Below are 21,308 nucleotides of genomic sequence, written 5' to 3' on the forward strand. Positions count from 1 at the left end.
CCAACATTCCACCTGGAATCCAACCGTTAACTGCCATCCCCAATGGCTGCTGCATCTTGTCAGTGTTGGGGGAGGGGCTGCATCCGACGAGAGGTTCCTAAGGTAAATGTGATTCTACCCACTAGCGTCCCATGGGCCTTTCTTCTTCCCTCTTTCCTTTTGTTCAGAGCTCTATGCACCGTACCAATGGAGGGAAGTGTGTCCCTTTTCAGTTGATGGTTTCACACGTCTTTAAACTTTCTAACAGTTCACAGTACACGGGGACCCACTAAAGGAGACTTATGTTCCTATAATATCCGTACACCCGGAATACATATGCGTCGCCTGATTTCTGCTGAAACACCCACACTCTCAGGACATGGATCCATTGGATTCATGGGGGCTGAAATTCCAAGAAATGAAACCAACCCCAATGTGCACTTTGCTGTCGGTCTCTTTTGCACTTAGTACACTTTGGCAGAGCTACTTGCCTTTGTTATAGGCTTCTTACATTTCTTCTCTACGTAGCCTAGAATATGGCATTCCTTCATCCTGTTGGAAGACATACAAGTCTACATCACGGACTAGGAATCCATTTGATTCCAAATCGGCATTAGTGTTAGGTCACGATATGCTCTTATGAATCAAAATTTACGAATATGAATGCACGCTTCTGATTTCCGAATACAAGTGTGCTGAGTACATGCAAGCCACGATACTGGGTCGATGCGTTCTGAATGACCCTTGACCTCACCTTGAGTATTTTCTTTTGAATAATCATGGTTCCCTTTGTATATGTCAGCCAACCATACCATTTTGGTGCTTGTTTGTTGGTTTGATTCTTTGTTGGTCTTCTTCTCGCTTGTTTTGCAAACACGTCAGGCCATGCATCTCTCCTTTCGCTTCAAACAGAGTCAAATAAGCTGATTCACTTAAGAGAGTGCTTCCAATCACCTATGATTTCCTGCTTCCCTCTCCCATCTTTAGGGTTTTGATGTCCTCCTTAAGTTCTTCTTCTTTCTTCTCTGCCACACATGCTCTTCTTGCATTTCCAATAATGGTTTCTTCTTTCCATTCCATCTTGCTGCTTTTCTATTCAGGGGAGTTTTCTCAACCTTTCTTTTAGAAAAACTTTTGAACTGCTGAATTCTTTTAAGATTTGCCGGTCTGTAGAATTCTCTAGCTCTGCCGTTATTTGAAATGGTGTTCATGTGGCATAGGCTACCCTAGGTGGCAGCATTTGGCCATTCAGGATATGGTCTGTGTCCTGGCACTCCTCCCTGTCCTGCAATATTGCTGCCGAGATATCAGCTGAAACCCCTCTGGAGGTTTCCTTGTGACTATGTTGTTTCCTCCAGGTGCATTTTAAATCACTCGGATATTCGTGAACTTTGTTGATTTGAATCATACAGCTGCTGGTAGGTCTATTGGGATTCCACCTCCTTCGGATGCTGTGTAATTCCTGAATTCGCATAGATGATTCTTTCTTGGCTTTCAGCAAGTTTCAGTCTGATTTTTCTACAGATAAATTTTCAGACACTTTTTGTTTCTTTATCTCTTGCTTTTCCATCTGGGACTCATGATTTCTATTCTTTCATGCCCTGTCTTAACCCAGGGTTCAACTGCAATGTTTTCATTTGTTTGCACTTGCTTTCCTATGTCTGCTTCTGACCGAGGTTTTTCTCTTCCCCTGTCTTCACAGTCATTCACGCGTCCCTCTGCATTATCTAGTCTGCTAAGGACTGAATTTTAGCCCTGATATTATCACAACCATTGAGTTTCCTGATATTTTTGGCTCGTGTTGAGACTTTCTCTTCCCCTTTTCTGGTATTCTGCCTTTTGTGATTCTGAGACACTGGTGTTCTTCAGTGTTTTCCTGACCTTCATTTTCAACACTTGTTCTGGATAGCGTTTTGCAGACTAGTTGTTTGAAAGCTTATCTTTTGCGCCTTCAATATCTTTGGAACTGAAAATGGTACTTCCTGTTTCTTTTACTGTTCTTCTTCATCTCTACTGGTCAGGTAATATCAGGTATCTAATGTAGACTTCTAGGGCTTTGTTAATTGAAAAATTTAGACTCTTGTCTCTACGCAATTCCATGGGATTTCTGTGAGGACAATTTCTCCTAGGCATTGATGCCATAACCTGTACCTGTGTGTGTTGTTTGGTATATCTCCAATTGCTGGTGTTGCATTAGTTGTGATGAACAACCCATTCTACTTCGATTAGCATAACTTCATTTTGATTATACTTATCTCACACTTCTGAAAGTGCACAGGACACTTCCTCTTGTGGAAATGAAGCTTCTAAAAGTTCTCAGCTCTGCATTCTTCTCTATGTCATTTTGGAGTGTTTCCAAAACAGCAAACTGAGAGTGCTCTTCTGCTTTTTATTGCCACGGGAATGTCCCAATGAAATGAGTTCTTTCCAGAGCTTCTCTGTCTACAGAAACACCTGTGGAAGCATATCTATGGATGTCACATATCAGGGCCTGCTGGAATGATCCCGCAGACCTTCCTTGTTGTCCTAGGTGCCGTACCGTGCCGGTGCCATCCAAAATGTAGCATCCGCTTTTGGGAGATAGTGCTGAAGGGAATGCTTCCTCTTCTCACGCTGTGGACTTGGACCACTCTCCCTTGTCCTCTCATCCTTGTGGCACGGGTGCACGAAGGCAACCACAGAGTTGTTGCGCATCCTGTGACTCAAACCAAACCATAATCCCAGCCCAGGTTATGAATGTAGCATATCCTAAGGCTTTTCATTCTGATTTCAAATTCAAGGCCCCCTGGATCCCTCAGACCAGATGCACGATATCTCTGATTCAGCCCCACACGTGCTCTATTGGCAAAATGCCCTATTGGTCCCTGGTCCTGCAGATGTACTGGGTGTGGCCATGGGACATATCGGTAATCGCAACCGCGCGACCAGTGTGGTTGATTTATTATTGGTACACAGTTCGGTTTGCTCTCTTGATTCGACCCACCACATCCCACAACCCACTCCAGATCCCTGAGACTCAGCGTGTGCCATCATCCGTAGCTCTATGCCTCACTGACCATTGCCTCTGCTACCTCAAATTTGGCAGCTGGGATCTTGGTCTCAGAATTAACTGTGGGGATATTTTGCGCTGGTTTCTTTGAGTTCTCTCAGCCAAGCATCTGCTGTGCACTCTTGTAAATCTCAGCACATCACCTTCAAACCCATGTCTCCTGTCCGCTTGAGAGTGTGCGTCCAAGTTAAACAGAGTTTCACCCTTGTTGCTCCATCACCAGGGGTCCGAACCTGCACTGGTTTCCATTCCCTGCTTTGCATTCTCCTGCTTCCAGGTGTCCTGAGGCCTCATCCTGTCTTTGGGAGTAACAGACCTCTCTTCGGCCAGTGTCCTATGCTAAGGGCTGGGTGAGTGGATGTTTCCATTGCTCTGTACATGGGAGCGAGTGAGTGCAGGTTGCACTTCTTCTCTGCCAACTGGGCATCGATGAATCAACACTATCCAGATACATTTCACAGAAATGTGATATTTGCTTAGCTCTTAGTTTCTATACAGCCGTGGTGGGAGGGATTGTCCGAAGACAACTATTTTGACATTGTGTTGATATCCCATTTGCAGTCTTTAAGAAGTTTAACAGAACTCATTTACATGTTTTGGGAGTTATACGAAAATGGAGTTATTTTTTGAAACACACTAAATCGACCTAGAAGCCAGACTTGTCAATTTTGGTAACATTGTGTCAGCTCTACGGAAAAGCTAGACAGATAGAATGCAAACTAGCAGTCCAAACTGTTCAAGGGGTCATGTCAGCTCTTTAAGGTTGAAGCCTCCGAAACCAACAGGAACCATGAAATAACTTTTGGAAACATGGAATAACCCCCAACCTTGGATACACTTGTGCATGTGGTGCCCTGTATCCCAATGACACCTACTGGCCAATGTTGGCATTTCAAGGGGTAACATCCCTCTCTAGGAAAATACAAGAGGAAACAAACCAAATATATACATTTAGGTTTGAATCCAAAAGCACCTAGAGGCATTCTAGCTAGGAGAATCCTGCTGCAGTTATGCTAGTCTATTGAGAACCAGGTGTTTTTCTATCAGTGTTGAGAACGCTTAATCATCCGATCCTGTAGTTTAAAGCCATTTAACGCAACCAAGTCTGCACCCCCATGATATAGTGCCCCCGGGGGCTTGACTCAAGTGATAGACGATCCACATAAGCTGTGTCTTTAATGTCATTGGCGACTTTTACAGTTCAGTTCACTTTCTGACTTGTACTATTTACCTTCACTGTCTTGAAAAACTGAAGCCTAATACAGATTCATGTTCAGTCAAAGATTCCCCTCACTTACCACACTCCCTTCACCCCAGGGAAGACATAAACACAACATTTGCTGAATCTAGCGGAAGGACATCGTTTCTAGGTGTGAGCTAAGTATTCAATTTTATCTATTTCAGCCGAGACTATTTGACCTTGAAGGTGTTCACTGTTGTTCACAGAGAGTGAAGCTGGAGGAACTCTGATTCTAGGAGGGGCTTGCTCTTCTCGTAATGGCTTCATTGCAGCTCAGGTACTGATCCTTCAAAATGGATGCCTGAGTGGAGGAGAGGCAAGGGCAAGTGCTCACTAGCTAGGCCCAAACCTGGGAAAAGGCTTACCTGGGCTTGTTGAATTTTGGTCTGAATGGCTTGGGAATGCCCCTTGGGACGTGTGGATTCTCACGACCTCTTCCAAGAACAGGAGCGTTTTGATCATCTCTGCCATTTCTTCTCCTTCAGACGTCAGGGACCTTGGACCCGTTATTGGAGAAGAGAATTGAGGAACTTCCTCAAGTCCACGTTGGCACTCCGTATGTTTCTGCCTGTATCAGTGAGTTTCAATATGTCTCATGAATGTCTTTTGAGCCTGGTATCCTCTACAGCTGTCTCCACGCCAGTATTCTCCATTATAGCAGAACATCTCTCATCCATGTGTTCGCATCTCTCCTCAATCCGTGCAGCCAGCTTACCGGCCAGCTTCTCTTCGTGTCTCCCCTAAAGTCGACTTCACCAGGACTGGGCAAGTCTGAAAGTACCTCGGAGCCTGACCAGTAAGCTGATGACAGGCAGATCTTCCACTGTCTGCCCTTTCAGGTTCTGGAAACTGACCTGTGACCTCAGGTCTTTGGGCAGCAGCAGTATCTCGAACTTACACAGCTTCCCGGACCAAAGACCTAAGCCAAGCTCCACAGAGGGCGGCAGCCCCTCCATCACACTGATCCACCCACAGAACTCTGCCCGGTTACCTAGGATCCAACAGCCACAACAAGCCTCGCGGTACACACCAACATTCCACCTGGAATCCAACCGCTAACTGCCATCCCCAATGGCTGCTGCATCTTGTCAGTGTTGGGGGAGGGGCTGCATCCGACGAGAGGTTCCTAAGGTAAATGTGATTCTACCCACTAGCGTCCCATGGGCCTTTCTTCTTCCCTCTTTCCTTTTGTTCAGAGCTCTATGCACCGTACCAATGGAGGGAAGTGTGTCCCTTTTCAGTTGATGGTTTCACACGTCTTTAAACTTTCTAACAGTTCACAGTACACAGGGACCCACTAAAGGAGACTTATGTTCCTATAATATCCGTACACCCGGAATACATATGCGTCGCCTGATTTCTGCTGAAACACCCACACTCTCAGGACATGGATCCATTGGATTCATGGGGGCTGAAATTCCAAGAAATGAAACCAACCCCAATGTGCACTTTGCTGTCGGTCTCTTTTGCACTTAGTACACTTTGGCAGAGCTACTTGCCTTTGTTATAGGCTTCTTACATTTCTTCTCTACGTAGCCTAGAATATGGCATTCCTTCATCCTGTTGGAAGACATACAAGTCTACATCACGGACTAGGAATCCATTTGATTCCAAATCGGCATTAGTGTTAGGTCACGATATGCTCTTATGAATCAAAATGTACGAATATGAATGCACGCTTCTGATTTCCGAATACAAGTGTGCTGAGTACATGCAAGCCACGATACTGGGTCGATGCGTTCTGAATGACCCTTGACCTCACCTTGAGTATTTTCTTTTGAATAATCATGGTTCCCTTTGTATATGTCAGCCAACCATACCATTTTGGTGCTTGTTTGTTGGTTTGATTCTTTGTTGGTCTTCTTCTCGCTTGTTTTGCAAACACGTCAGGCCATGCATCTCTCCTTTCGCTTCAAACAGAGTCAAATAAGCTGATTCACTTAAGAGAGTGCTTCCAATCACCTATGATTTCCTGCTTCCCTCTCCCATCTTTAGGGTTTTGATGTCCTCCTTAAGTTCTTCTTCTTTCTTCTCTGCCACACATGCTCTTCTTGCATTTCCAATAATGGTTTCTTCTTTCCATTCCATCTTGCTGCTTTTCTATTCAGGGGAGTTTTCTCAACCTTTCTTTTAGAAAAACTTTTGAACTGCTGAATTCTTTTAAGATTTGCCGGTCTGTAGAATTCTCTAGCTCTGCCGTTATTTGAAATGGTGTTCATGTGGCATAGGCTACCCTAGGTGGCAGCATTTGGCCATTCAGGATATGGTCTGTGTCCTGGCACTCCTCCCTGTCCTGCAATATTGCTGCCGAGATATCAGCTGAAACCCCTCTGGAGGTTTCCTTGTGACTATGTTGTTTCCTCCAGGTGCATTTTAAATCACTCGGATATTCGTGAACTTTGTTGATTTGAATCATACAGCTGCTGGTAGGTCTATTGGGATTCCACCTCCTTCGGATGCTGTGTAATTCCTGAATTCGCATAGATGATTCTTTCTTGGCTTTCAGCAAGTTTCAGTCTGATTTTTCTACAGATAAACTTTCAGACACTTTTTGTTTCTTTATCTCTTGCTTTTCCATCTGGGACTCATGATTTCTATTCTTTCATGCCCTGTCTTAACCCAGGGTTCAACTGCAATGTTTTCATTTGTTTGCACTTGCTTTCCTATGTCTGCTTCTGACCGAGGTTTTTCTCTTCCCCTGTCTTCACAGTCATTCACGCGTCCCTCTGCATTATCTAGTCTGCTAAGGACTGAATTTTAGCCCTGATATTATCACAACCATTGAGTTTCCTGATATTTTTGGCTCGTGTTGAGACTTTCTCTTCCCCTTTTCTGGTATTCTGCCTTTTGTGATTCTGAGACACTGGTGTTCTTCAGTGTTTTCCTGACCTTCATTTTCAACACTTGTTCTGGATAGCGTTTTGCAGACTAGTTGTTTGAAAGCTTATCTTTTGCGCCTTCAATATCTTTGGAACTGAAAATGGTACTTCCTGTTTCTTTTACTGTTCTTCTTCATCTCTACTGGTCAGGTAATATCAGGTATCTAATGTAGACTTCTAGGGCTTTGTTAATTGAAAAATTTAGACTCTTGTCTCTACGCAATTCCATGGGATTTCTGTGAGGACAATTTCTCCTAGGCATTGATGCCATAACCTGTACCTGTGTGTGTTGTTTGGTATATCTCCAATTGCTGGTGTTGCATTAGTTGTGATGAACAACCCATTCTACTTCGATTAGCATAACTTCATTTTGATTATACTTATCTCACACTTCTGAAAGTGCACAGGACACTTCCTCTTGTGGAAATGAAGCTTCTAAAAGTTCTCAGCTCTGCATTCTTCTCTATGTCATTTTGGAGTGTTTCCAAAACAGCAAACTGAGAGTGCTCTTCTGCTTTTTATTGCCACGGGAATGTCCCAATGAAATCAGTTCTTTCCAGAGCTTCTCTGTCTACAGAAGCACCTGTGGAAGCTTATCTATGGATGTCACATATCAGGGCCTGCTGGAATGATCCCGCAGACCTTCCTTGTTGTCCTAGGTGCCGTACCGTGCCGGTGCCATCCAAAATGTAGCATCCGCTTTTGGGAGATAGTGCTGAAGGGAATGCTTCCTCTTCTCACGCTGTGGACTTGGACCACTCTCCCTTGTCCTCTCATCCTTGTCGCACGGGTGCACGAAGGCAACCACAGAGTTGTTGCGCATCCTGTGACTCAAACCAAACCATAATCCCAGCCCAGGTTATGAATGTAGCATATCCTAAGGCTTTTCATTCTGATTTCAAATTCAAGGCCCCCTGGATCCCTCAGACCAGATGCACGATATCTCTGATTCAGCCCCACACGTGCTCTATTGGCAAAATGCCCAATTGGTCCCTGGTCCTGCAGATGTACTGGGTGTGGCCATGGGACATATCGGTAATCGCAACCGCGCGACCAGTGTGGTTGATTTATTATTGGTACACAGTTCGGTTTGCTCTCTTGATTCGACCCACCACATCCCACAACGCACTCCAGATCCCTGAGACTCAGCGTGTGCCATCATCCGTAGCTCTATGCCTCACTGACCATTGCCTCTGCTACCTCAAATTTGGCAGCTGGGATCTTGGTCTCAGAATTAACTGTGGGGATATTTTGCGCTGGTTTCTTTGAGTTCTCTCAGCCAAGCATCTGCTGTGCACTCTTGTAAATCTCAGCACATCACCTTCAAACCCATGTCTCCTGTCCGCTTGAGAGTGTGCGTCCAAGTTAAACAGAGTTTCACCCTTGTTGCTCCATCACCAGGGGTCCGAACCTGCACTGGTTTCCATTCCCTGCTTTGCATTCTCCTGCTTCCAGGTGTCCTGAGGCCTCATCCTGTCTTTGGGAGTAACAGACCTCTCTTCGGCCAGTGTCCTATGCTAAGGGCTGGGTGAGTGGATGTTTCCATTGCTCTGTACATGGGAGCGAGTGAGTGCAGGTTGCACTTCTTCTCTGCCAACTGGGCATCGATGAATCAACACTATCCAGATACATTTCACAGAAATGTGATATTTGCTTAGCTCTTAGTTTCTATACAGCCGTGGTGGGAGGGATTGTCCGAAGACAACTATTTTGACATTGTGTTGATATCCCATTTGCAGTCTTTAAGAAGTTTAACAGAACTCATTTACATGTTTTGGGAGTTATACGAAAATGGAGTTATTTTTTGAAACACACTAAATCGACCTAGAAGCCAGACTTGTCAATTTTGGTAACATTGTGTCAGCTCTACGGAAAAGCTAGACAGATAGAATGCAAACTAGCAGTCCAAACTGTTCAAGGGGTCATGTCAGCTCTTTAAGGTTGAAGCCTCCGAAACCAACAGGAACCATGAAATAACTTTTGGAAACATGGAATAACCCCCAACCTTGGATACACTTGTGCATGTGGTGCCCTGTATCCCAATGACACCTACTGGCCAATGTTGGCATTTCAAGGGGTAACATCCCTCTCTAGGAAAATACAAGAGGAAACAAACCAAATATATACATTTAGGTTTGAATCCAAAAGCACCTAGAGGCATTCTAGCTAGGAGAATCCTGCTGCAGTTATGCTAGTCTATTGAGAACCAGGTGTTTTTCTATCAGTGTTGAGAACGCTTAATCATCCGATCCTGTAGTTTAAAGCCATTTAACGCATCCAAGTCTGCACCCCCATGATATAGTGCCCCCGGGGGCTTGACTCAAGTGATAGACGATCCACATAAGCTGTGTCTTTAATGTCATTGGCGACTTTTACAGTTCAGTTCACTTTCTGACTTGTACTATTTACCTTCACTGTCTTGAAAAACTGAAGCCTAATACAGATTCATGTTCAGTCAAAGATTCCCCTCACTTACCACACTCCCTTCACCCCAGGGAAGACATAAACACAACATTTGCTGAATCTAGCGGAAGGACATCGTTTCTAGGTGTGAGCTAAGTATTCAATTTTATCTATTTCAGCCGAGACTATTTGACCTTGAAGGTGTTCACTGTTGTTCACAGAGAGTGAAGCTGGAGGAACTCTGATTCTAGGAGGGGCTTGCTCTTCTCGTAATGGCTTCATTGCAGCTCAGGTACTGATCCTTCAAAATGGATGCCTGAGTGGAGGGGAGGCAAGGGCAAGTGCTCACTAGCTAGGCCCAAACCTGGGAAAAGGCTTACCTGGGCTTGTTGAATTTTGGTCTGAATGGCTTGGGAATGCCCCTTGGGACGTGTGGATTCTCACGACCTCTTCCAAGAACAGGAGCGTTTTGATCATCTCTGCCATTTCTTCTCCTTCAGACGTCAGGGACCTTGGACCCGTTATTGGAGAAGAGAATTGAGGAACTTCCTCAAGTCCACGTTGGCACTCCGTATGTTTCTGCCTGTATCAGTGAGTTTCAATATGTCTCATGAATGTCTTTTGAGCCTGGTATCCTCTACAGCTGTCTCCACGCCAGTATTCTCCATTGTAGCAGAACATCTCTCATCCATGTGTTCGCATCTCTCCTCAATCCGTGCAGCCAGCTTACCGGCCAGCTTCTCTTCGTGTCTCCCCTAAAGTCGACTTCACCAGGACTGGGCAAGTCTGAAAGTACCTCGGAGCCTGACCAGTAAGCTGATGACAGGCAGATCTTCCACTGTCTGCCCTTTCAGGTTCTGGAAACTGACCTGTGACCTCAGGTCTTTGGGCAGCAGCAGTATCTCGAACTTACACAGCTTCCCGGACCAAAGACCTAAGCCAAGCTCCACAGAGGGCGGCAGCCCCTCCATCACACTGATCCACCCACAGAACTCTGCCCGGTTACCTAGGATCCAACAGCCACAACAAGCCTCGCGGTACACACCAACATTCCACCTGGAATCCAACCGCTAACTGCCATCCCCAATGGCTGCTGCATCTTGTCAGTGTTGGGGGAGGGGCTGCATCCGACGAGAGGTTCCTAAGGTAAATGTGATTCTACCCACTAGCGTCCCATGGGCCTTTCTTCTTCCCTCTTTCCTTTCGTTCAGAGCTCTATGCACCGTACCAATGGAGGGAAGTGTGTCCCTTTTCAGTTGATGGTTTCACACGTCTTTAAACTTTCTAACAGTTCACAGTACACAGGGACCCACTAAAGGAGACTTATGTTCCTATAATATCCGTACACCCGGAATACATATGCGTCGCCTGATTTCTGCTGAAACACCCACACTCTCAGGACATGGATCCATTGGATTCATGGGGGCTGAAATTCCAAGAAATGAAACCAACCCCAATGTGCACTTTGCTGTCGGTCTCTTTTGCACTTAGTACACTTTGGCAGAGCTACTTGCCTTTGTTATAGGCTTCTTACATTTCTTCTCTACGTAGCCTAGAATATGGCATTCCTTCATCCTGTTGGAAGACATACAAGTCTACATCACGGACTAGGAATCCATTTGATTCCAAATCGGCATTAGTGTTAGGTCACGATATGCTCTTATGAATCAAAATGTACGAATATGAATGCACGCTTCTGATTTCCGAATACAAGTGTGCTGAGTACATGCAAGCCACGATACTGGGTCGATGCGTTCTGAATGACCCTTGACCTCACCTTGAGTATTTTCTTTTGAATAATCATGGTTCCCTTTGTATATGTCAGCCAACCATACCATTTTGGTGCTTGTTTGTTGGTTTGATTCTTTGTTGGTCTTCTTCTCGCTTGTTTTGCAAACACGTCAGGCCATGCATCTCTCCTTTCGCTTCAAACAGAGTCAAATAAGCTGATTCACTTAAGAGAGTGCTTCCAATCACCTATGATTTCCTGCTTCCCTCTCCCATCTTTAGGGTTTTGATGTCCTCCTTAAGTTCTTCTTCTTTCTTCTCTGCCACACATGCTCTTCTTGCATTTCCAATAATGGTTTCTTCTTTCCATTCCATCTTGCTGCTTTTCTATTCAGGGGAGTTTTCTCAACCTTTCTTTTAGAAAAACTTTTGAACTGCTGAATTCTTTTAAGATTTGCCGGTCTGTAGAATTCTCTAGCTCTGCCGTTATTTGAAATGGTGTTCATGTGGCATAGGCTACCCTAGGTGGCAGCATTTGGCCATTCAGGATATGGTCTGTGTCCTGGCACTCCTCCCTGTCCTGCAATATTGCTGCCGAGATATCAGCTGAAACCCCTCTGGAGGTTTCCTTGTGACTATGTTGTTTCCTCCAGGTGCATTTTAAATCACTCGGATATTCGTGAACTTTGTTGATTTGAATCATACAGCTGCTGGTAGGTCTATTGGGATTCCACCTCCTTCGGATGCTGTGTAATTCCTGAATTCGCATAGATGATTCTTTCTTGGCTTTCAGCAAGTTTCAGTCTGATTTTTCTACAGATAAACTTTCAGACACTTTTTGTTTCTTTATCTCTTGCTTTTCCATCTGGGACTCATGATTTCTATTCTTTCATGCCCTGTCTTAACCCAGGGTTCAACTGCAATGTTTTCATTTGTTGGCACTTGCTTTCCTATGTCTGCTTCTGACCGAGGTTTTTCTCTTCCCCTGTCTTCACAGTCATTCACGCGTCCCTCTGCATTATCTAGTCTGCTAAGGACTGAATTTTAGCCCTGATATTATCACAACCATTGAGTTTCCTGATATTTTTGGCTCGTGTTGAGACTTTCTCTTCCCCTTTTCTGGTATTCTGCCTTTTGTGATTCTGAGACACTGGTGTTCTTCAGTGTTTTCCTGACCTTCATTTTCAACACTTGTTCTGGATAGCGTTTTGCAGACTAGTTGTTTGAAAGCTTATCTTTTGCGCCTTCAATATCTTTGGAACTGAAAATGGTACTTCCTGTTTCTTTTACTGTTCTTCTTCATCTCTACTGGTCAGGTAATATCAGGTATCTAATGTAGACTTCTAGGGCTTTGTTAATTGAAAAATTTAGACTCTTGTCTCTACGCAATTCCATGGGATTTCTGTGAGGACAATTTCTCCTAGGCATTGATGCCATAACCTGTACCTGTGTGTGTTGTTTGGTATATCTCCAATTGCTGGTGTTGCATTAGTTGTGATGAACAACCCATTCTACTTCGATTAGCATAACTTCATTTTGATTATACTTATCTCACACTTCTGAAAGTGCACAGGACACTTCCTCTTGTGGAAATGAAGCTTCTAAAAGTTCTCAGCTCTGCATTCTTCTCTATGTCATTTTGGAGTGTTTCCAAAACAGCAAACTGAGAGTGCTCTTCTGCTTTTTATTGCCACGGGAATGTCCCAATGAAATCAGTTCTTTCCAGAGCTTCTCTGTCTACAGAAACACCTGTGGAAGCATATCTATGGATGTCACATATCAGGGCCTGCTGGAATGATCCCGCAGACCTTCCTTGTTGTCCTAGGTGCCGTACCGTGCCGGTGCCATCCAAAATGTAGCATCCGCTTTTGGGAGATAGTGCTGAAGGGAATGCTTCCTCTTCTCACGCTGTGGACTTGGACCACTCTCCCTTGTCCTCTCATCCTTGTCGCACGGGTGCACGAAGGCAACCACAGAGTTGTTGCGCATCCTGTGACTCAAACCAAACCATAATCCCAGCCCAGGTTATGAATGTAGCATATCCTAAGGCTTTTCATTCTGATTTCAAATTCAAGGCCCCCTGGATCCCTCAGACCAGATGCACGATATCTCTGATTCAGCCCCACACGTGCTCTATTGGCAAAATGCCCAATTGGTCCCTGGTCCTGCAGATGTACTGGGTGTGGCCATGGGACATATCGGTAATCGCAACCGCGCGACCAGTGTGGTTGATTTATTATTGGTACACAGTTCGGTTTGCTCTCTTGATTCGACCCACCACATCCCACAACGCACTCCAGATCCCTGAGACTCAGCGTGTGCCATCATCCGTAGCTCTATGCCTCACTGACCATTGCCTCTGCTACCTCAAATTTGGCAGCTGGGATCTTGGTCTCAGAATTAACTGTGGGGATATTTTGCGCTGGTTTCTTTGAGTTCTCTCAGCCAAGCATCTGCTGTGCACTCTTGTAAATCTCAGCACATCACCTTCAAACCCATGTCTCCTGTCCGCTTGAGAGTGTGCGTCCAAGTTAAACAGAGTTTCACCCTTGTTGCTCCATCACCAGGGGTCCGAACCTGCACTGGTTTCCATTCCCTGCTTTGCATTCTCCTGCTTCCAGGTGTCCTGAGGCCTCATCCTGTCTTTGGGAGTAACAGACCTCTCTTCGGCCAGTGTCCTATGCTAAGGGCTGGGTGAGTGGATGTTTCCATTGCTCTGTACATGGGAGCGAGTGAGTGCAGGTTGCACTTCTTCTCTGCCAACTGGGCATCGATGAATCAACACTATCCAGATACATTTCACAGAAATGTGATATTTGCTTAGCTCTTTGTTTCTATACAGCCGTGGTGGGAGGGATTGTCCGAAGACAACTATTTTGACATTGTGTTGATATCCCATTTGCAGTCTTTAAGAAGTTTAACAGAACTCATTTACATGTTTTGGGAGTTATACGAAAATGGAGTTATTTTTTGAAACACACTAAATCGACCTAGAAGCCAGACTTGTCAATTTTGGTAACATTGTGTCAGCTCTACGGAAAAGCTAGACAGATAGAATGCAAACTAGCAGTCCAAACTGTTCAAGGGGTCATGTCAGCTCTTTAAGGTTGAAGCCTCCGAAACCAACAGGAACCATGAAATAACTTTTGGAAACATGGAATAACCCCCAACCTTGGATACACTTGTGCATGTGGTGCCCTGTATCCCAATGACACCTACTGGCCAATGTTGGCATTTCAAGGGGTAACATCCCTCTCTAGGAAAATACAAGAGGAAACAAACCAAATATATACATTTAGGTTTGAATCCAAAAGCACCTAGAGGCATTCTAGCTAGGAGAATCCTGCTGCAGTTATGCTAGTCTATTGAGAACCAGGTGTTTTTCTATCAGTGTTGAGAACGCTTAATCATCCGATCCTGTAGTTTAAAGCCATTTAACGCATCCAAGTCTGCACCCCCATGATATAGTGCCCCCGGGGGCTTGACTCAAGTGATAGACGATCCACATAAGCTGTGTCTTTAATGTCATTGGCGACTTTTACAGTTCAGTTCACTTTCTGACTTGTACTATTTACCTTCACTGTCTTGAAAAACTGAAGCCTAATACAGATTCATGTTCAGTCAAAGATTCCCCTCACTTACCACACTCCCTTCACCCCAGGGAAGACATAAACACAACATTTGCTGAATCTAGCGGAAGGACATCGTTTCTAGGTGTGAGCTAAGTATTCAATTTTATCTATTTCAGCCGAGACTATTTGACCTTGAAGGTGTTCACTGTTGTTCACAGAGAGTGAAGCTGGAGGAACTCTGATTCTAGGAGGGGCTTGCTCTTCTCGTAATGGCTTCATTGCAGCTCAGGTACTGATCCTTCAAAATGGATGCCTGAGTGGAGGGGAGGCAAGGGCAAGTGCTCACTAGCTAGGCCCAAACCTGGGAAAAGGCTTACCTGGGCTTGTTGAATTTTGGTCTGAATGGCTTGGGAATGCCCCTTGGGACGTGTGGATTCTCACGACCTCTTCCAAGAACAGGAGCGTTTTGATCATCTCTGCCATTTCTTCTCCTTCAGACGTCAGGGACCTTGGACCCGTTATTGGAGAAGAGAATTGAGGAACTTCCTCAAGTCCACGTTGGCACTCCGTATGTTTCTGCCTGTATCAGTGAGTTTCAATATGTCTCATGAATGTCTTTTGAGCCTGGTATCCTCTACAGCTGTCTCCACGCCAGTATTCTCCATTGTAGCAGAACATCTCTCATCCATGTGTTCGCATCTCTCCTCAATCCGTGCAGCCAGCTTACCGGCCAGCTTCTCTTCGTGTCTCCCCTAAAGTCGACTTCACCAGGACTGGGCAAGTCTGAAAGTACCTCGGAGCCTGACCAGTAAGCTGATGACAGGCAGATCTTCCACTGTCTGCCCTTTCAGGTTCTGGAAACTGACCTGTGACCTCAGGTCTTTGGGCAGCAGCAGTATCTCGAACTTACACAGCTTCCCGGACCAAAGACCTAAGCCAAGCTCCACAGAGGGCGGCAGCCCCTCCATCACACTGATCCACCCACAGAACTCTGCCCGGTTACCTAGGATCCAACAGCCACAACAAGCCTCGCGGTACACACCAACATTCCACCTGGAATCCAACCGCTAACTGCCATCCCCAATGGCTGCTGCATCTTGTCAGTGTTGGGGGAGGGGCTGCATCCGACGAGAGGTTCCTAAGGTAAATGTGATTCTACCCACTAGCGTCCCATGGGCCTTTCTTCTTCCCTCTTTCCTTTCGTTCAGAGCTCTATGCACCGTACCAATGGAGGGAAGTGTGTCCCTTTTCAGTTGATGGTTTCACACGTCTTTAAACTTTCTAACAGTTCACAGTACACAGGGACCCACTAAAGGAGACTTATGTTCCTATAATATCCGTACACCCGGAATACATATGCGTCGCCTGATTTCTGCTGAAACACCCACACTCTCAGGACATGGATCCATTGGATTCATGGGGGCTGAAATTCCAAGAAATGAAACCAACCCCAATGTGCACTTTGCTGTCGGTCTCTTTTGCACTTAGTACACTTTGGCAGAGCTACTTGCCTTTGTTATAGGCTTCTTACATTTCTTCTCTACGTAGCCTAGAATATGGCATTCCTTCATCCTGTTGGAAGACATACAAGTCTACATCACGGACTAGGAATCCATTTGATTCCAAATCGGCATTAGTGTTAGGTCACGATATGCTCTTATGAATCAAAATTTACGAATATGAATGCACGCTTCTGATTTCCGAATACAAGTGTGCTGAGTACATGCAAGCCACGATACTGGGTCGATGCGTTCTGAATGACCCTTGACCTCACCTTGAGTATTTTCTTTTGAATAATCATGGTTCCCTTTGTATATGTCAGCCAACCATACCATTTTGGTGCTTGTTTGTTGGTTTGATTCTTTGTTGGTCTTCTTCTCGCTTGTTTTGCAAACACGTCAGGCCATGCATCTCTCCTTTCGCTTCAAACAGAGTCAAATAAGCTGATTCACTTAAGAGAGTGCTTCCAATCACCTATGATTTCCTGCTTCCCTCTCCCATCTTTAGGGTTTTGATGTCCTCCTTAAGTTCTTCTTCTTTCTTCTCTGCCACACATGCTCTTCTTGCATTTCCAATAATGGTTTCTTCTTTCCATTCCATCTTGCTGCTTTTCTATTCAGGGGAGTTTTCTCAACCTTTCTTTTAGAAAAACTTTTGAACTGCTGAATTCTTTTAAGATTTGCCGGTCTGTAGAATTCTCTAGCTCTGCCGTTATTTGAAATGGTGTTCATGTGGCATAGGCTACCCTAGGTGGCAGCATTTGGCCATTCAGGATATGGTCTGTGTCCTGGCACTCCTCCCTGTCCTGCAATATTGCTGCCGAGATATCAGCTGAAACCCCTCTGGAGGTTTCCTTGTGACTATGTTGTTTCCTCCAGGTGCATTTTAAATCACTCGGATATTCGTGAACTTTGTTGATTTGAATCATACAGCTGCTGGTAGGTCTATTGGGATTCCACCTCCTTCGGATGCTGTGTAATTCCTGAATTCGCATAGATGATTCTTTCTTGGCTTTCAGCAAGTTTCAGTCTGATTTTTCTACAGATAAATTTTCAGACACTTTTTGTTACTTTATCTCTTGCTTTTCCATCTGGGACTCATGATTTCTATTCTTTCATGCCCTGTCTTAACCCAGGGTTCAACTGCAATGTTTTCATTTGTTGGCACTTGCTTTCCTATGTCTGCTTCTGACCGAGGTTTTTCTCTTCCCCTGTCTTCACAGTCATTCACGCGTCCCTCTGCATTATCTAGTCTGCTAAGGACTGAATTTTAGCCCTGATATTATCACAACCATTGAGTTTCCTGATATTTTTGGCTCGTGTTGAGACTTTCTCTTCCCCTTTTCTGGTATTCTGCCTTTTGTGATTCTGAGACACTGGTGTTCTTCAGTGTTTTCCTGACCTTCATTTTCAACACTTGTTCTGGATAGCGTTTTGCAGACTAGTTGTTTGAAAGCTTATCTTTTGCGCCTTCAATATCTTTGGAACTGAAAATGGTACTTCCTGTTTCTTTTACTGTTCTTCTTCATCTCTACTGGTCAGGTAATATCAGGTATCTAATGTAGACTTCTAGGGCTTTGTTAATTGAAAAATTTAGACTCTTGTCTCTACGCAATTCCATGGGATTTCTGTGAGGACAATTTCTCCTAGGCATTGATGCCATAACCTGTACCTGTGTGTGTTGTTTGGTATATCTCCAATTGCTGGTGTTGCATTAGTTGTGATGAACAACCCATTCTACTTCGATTAGCATAACTTCATTTTGATTATACTTATCTCACACTTCTGAAAGTGCACAGGACACTTCCTCTTGTGGAAATGAAGCTTCTAAAAGTTCTCAGCTCTGCATTCTTCTCTATGTCATTTTGGAGTGTTTCCAAAACAGCAAACTGAGAGTGCTCTTCTGCTTTTTATTGCCACGGGAATGTCCCAATGAAATCAGTTCTTTCCAGAGCTTCTCTGTCTACAGAAACACCTGTGGAAGCATATCTATGGATGTCACATATCAGGGCCTGCTGGAATGATCCCGCAGACCTTCCTTGTTGTCCTAGGTGCCGTACCGTGCCGGTGCCATCCAAAATGTAGCATCCGCTTTTGGGAGATAGTGCTGAAGGGAATGCTTCCTCTTCTCACGCTGTGGACTTGGACCACTCTCCCTTGTCCTCTCATCCTTGTGGCACGGGTGCACGAAGGCAACCACAGAGTTGTTGCGCATCCTGTGACTCAAACCAAACCATAATCCCAGCCCAGGTTATGAATGTAGCATATCCTAAGGCTTTTCATTCTGATTTCAAATTCAAGGCCCCCTGGATCCCTCAGACCAGATGCACGATATCTCTGATTCAGCCCCACACGTGCTCTATTGGCAAAATTCCCAATTGGTCCCTGGTCCTGCAGATGTACTGGGTGTGGCCATGGGACATATCGGTAATCGCAACCGCGCGACCAGTGTGGTTGATTTATTATTGGTACACAGTTCGGTTTGCTCTCTTGATTCGACCCACCACATCCCACAACGCACTCCAGATCCCTGAGACTCAGCGTGTGCCATCATCCGTAGCTCTATGCCTCACTGACCATTGCCTCTGCTACCTCAAATTTGGCAGCTGGGATCTTGGTCTCAGAATTAACTGTGGGGATATTTTGCGCTGGTTTCTTTGAGTTCTCTCAGCCAAGCATCTGCTGTGCACTCTTGTAAATCTCAGCACATCACCTTCAAACCCATGTCTCCTGTCCGCTTGAGAGTGTGCGTCCAAGTTAAACAGAGTTTCACCCTTGTTGCTCCATCACCAGGGGTCCGAACCTGCACTGGTTTCCATTCCCTGCTTTGCATTCTCCTGCTTCCAGGTGTCCTGAGGCCTCATCCTGTCTTTGGGAGTAACAGACCTCTCTTCGGCCAGTGTCCTATGCTAAGGGCTGGGTGAGTGGATGTTTCCATTGCTCTGTACATGGGAGCGAGTGAGTGCAGGTTGCACTTCTTCTCTGCCAACTGGGCATCGATGAATCAACACTATCCAGATACATTTCACAGAAATGTGATATTTGCTTAGCTCTTTGTTTCTATACAGCCGTGGTGGGAGGGATTGTCCGAAGACAACTATTTTGACATTGTGTTGATATCCCATTTGCAGTCTTTAAGAAGTTTAACAGAACTCATTTACATGTTTTGGGAGTTATACGAAAATGGAGTTATTTTTTGAAACACACTAAATCGACCTAGAAGCCAGACTTGTCAATTTTGGTAACATTGTGTCAGCTCTACGGAAAAGCTAGACAGATAGAATGCAAACTAGCAGTCCAAACTGTTCAAGGGGTCATGTCAGCTCTTTAAGGTTGAAGCCTCCGAAACCAACAGGAACCATGAAATAACTTTTGGAAACATGGAATAACCCCCAACCTTGGATACACTTGTGCATGTGGTGCCCTGTATCCCAATGACACCTACTGGCCAATGTTGGCATTTCAAGGGGTAACATCCCTCTCTAGGAAAATACAAGAGGAAACAAACCAAATATATACATTTAGGTTTGAATCCAAAAGCACCTAGAGGCATTCTAGCTAGGAGAATCCTGCTGCAGTTATGCTAGTCTATTGAGAACCAGGTGTTTTTCTATCAGTGTTGAGAACGCTTAATCATCCGATCCTGTAGTTTAAAGCCATTTAACGCATCCAAGTCTGCACCCCCATGATATAGTGCCCCCGGGGGCTTGACTCAAGTGATAGACGATCCACATAAGCTGTGTCTTTAATGTCATTGGCGACTTTTACAGTTCAGTTCACTTTCTGACTTGTACTATTTACCTTCACTGTCTTGAAAAACTGAAGCCTAATACAGATTCATGTTCAGTCAAAGATTCCCCTCACTTACCACACTCCCTTCACCCCAGGGAAGACATAAACACAACATTTGCTGAATCTAGCGGAAGGACATCGTTTCTAGGTGTGAGCTAAGTATTCAATTTTATCTATTTCAGCCGAGACTATTTGACCTTGAAGGTGTTCACTGTTGTTCACAGAGAGTGAAGCTGGAGGAACTCTGATTCTAGGAGGGGCTTGCTCTTCTCGTAATGGCTTCATTGCAGCTCAGGTACTGATCCTTCAAAATGGATGCCTGAGTGGAGGGGAGGCAAGGGCAAGTGCTCACTAGCTAGGCCCAAACCTGGGAAAAGGCTTACCTGGGCTTGTTGAATTTTGGTCTGAATGGCTTGGGAATGCCCCTTGGGACGTGTGGATTCTCACGACCTCTTCCAAGAACAGGAGCGTTTTGATCATCTCTGCCATTTCTTCTCCTTCAGACGTCAGGGACCTTGGACCCGTTATTGGAGAAGAGAATTGAGGAACTTCCTCAAGTCCACGTTGGCACTCCGTATGTTTCTGCCTGTATCAGTGAGTTTCAATATGTCTCATGAATGTCTTTTGAGCCTGGTATCCTCTACAGCTGTCTCCACGCCAGTATTCTCCATTGTAGCAGAACATCTCTCATCCATGTGTTCGCATCTCTCCTCAATCCGTGCAGCCAGCTTACCGGCCAGCTTCTCTTCGTGTCTCCCCTAAAGTCGACTTCACCAGGACTGGGCAAGTCTGAAAGTACCTCGGAGCCTGACCAGTAAGCTGATGACAGGCAGATCTTCCACTGTCTGCCCTTTCAGGTTCTGGAAACTGACCTGTGACCTCAGGTCTTTGGGCAGCAGCAGTATCTCGAACTTACACAGCTTCCCGGACCAAAGACCTAAGCCAAGCTCCACAGAGGGCGGCAGCCCCTCCATCACACTGATCCACCCACAGAACTCTGCCCGGTTACCTAGGATCCAACAGCCACAACAAGCCTCGCGGTACACACCAACATTCCACCTGGAATCCAACCGCTAACTGCCATCCCCAATGGCTGCTGCATCTTGTCAGTGTTGGGGGAGGGGCTGCATCCGACGAGAGGTTCCTAAGGTAAATGTGATTCTACCC

At 45.2% G+C, this 21,308-nt stretch overlaps 4 long non-coding RNA genes across 9 annotated transcripts; all 4 read left to right on the forward strand.

The window, feature by feature from the left end:
• The first annotated feature begins 4,304 nt into the window (after window positions 1-4,304).
• Window positions 4,305-5,179, forward strand: LOC140695297 (uncharacterized). Of its 3 annotated transcripts, none has more exons than XR_012070996.1 (3): window positions 4,305-4,545; window positions 4,754-4,844; window positions 4,975-5,179. It is a non-coding gene; the product is annotated as an uncharacterized lncRNA (long non-coding RNA). The 3 variants fall into 3 exon arrangements; XR_012070997.1 differs by having other exon boundaries at window positions 4,927-5,144; XR_012070998.1 differs by having other exon boundaries at window positions 4,930-5,143.
• Window positions 5,180-9,616: 4,437 nt separating this feature from the next.
• LOC140695298 (uncharacterized) lies at window positions 9,617-10,477 on the forward strand. Of its 2 annotated transcripts, none has more exons than XR_012070999.1 (3): window positions 9,617-9,842; window positions 10,051-10,141; window positions 10,272-10,477. It is a non-coding gene; the product is annotated as an uncharacterized lncRNA (long non-coding RNA). The 2 variants fall into 2 exon arrangements; XR_012071000.1 differs by having other exon boundaries at window positions 10,224-10,441.
• A 4,421-nt stretch (window positions 10,478-14,898) lies between these two features.
• Window positions 14,899-15,773, forward strand: LOC140695343 (uncharacterized). 2 transcript variants are annotated; one of them, XR_012071065.1, is made up of 3 exons: window positions 14,899-15,139; window positions 15,348-15,438; window positions 15,569-15,773. It is a non-coding gene; the product is annotated as an uncharacterized lncRNA (long non-coding RNA). The 2 variants fall into 2 exon arrangements; XR_012071066.1 differs by having other exon boundaries at window positions 15,521-15,731.
• A 4,422-nt stretch (window positions 15,774-20,195) lies between these two features.
• LOC140695301 (uncharacterized) lies at window positions 20,196-21,071 on the forward strand. 2 transcript variants are annotated; one of them, XR_012071004.1, is made up of 3 exons: window positions 20,196-20,436; window positions 20,645-20,735; window positions 20,866-21,071. It is a non-coding gene; the product is annotated as an uncharacterized lncRNA (long non-coding RNA). The 2 variants fall into 2 exon arrangements; XR_012071005.1 differs by having other exon boundaries at window positions 20,818-21,029.
• The last annotated feature ends 237 nt before the right edge of the window (window positions 21,072-21,308 follow it).

This window comes from Vicugna pacos, unplaced genomic scaffold (genome assembly GCF_048564905.1).
Source record: "Vicugna pacos unplaced genomic scaffold, VicPac4 scaffold_195, whole genome shotgun sequence".
NCBI lineage: Eukaryota > Metazoa > Chordata > Mammalia > Artiodactyla > Camelidae > Vicugna > Vicugna pacos.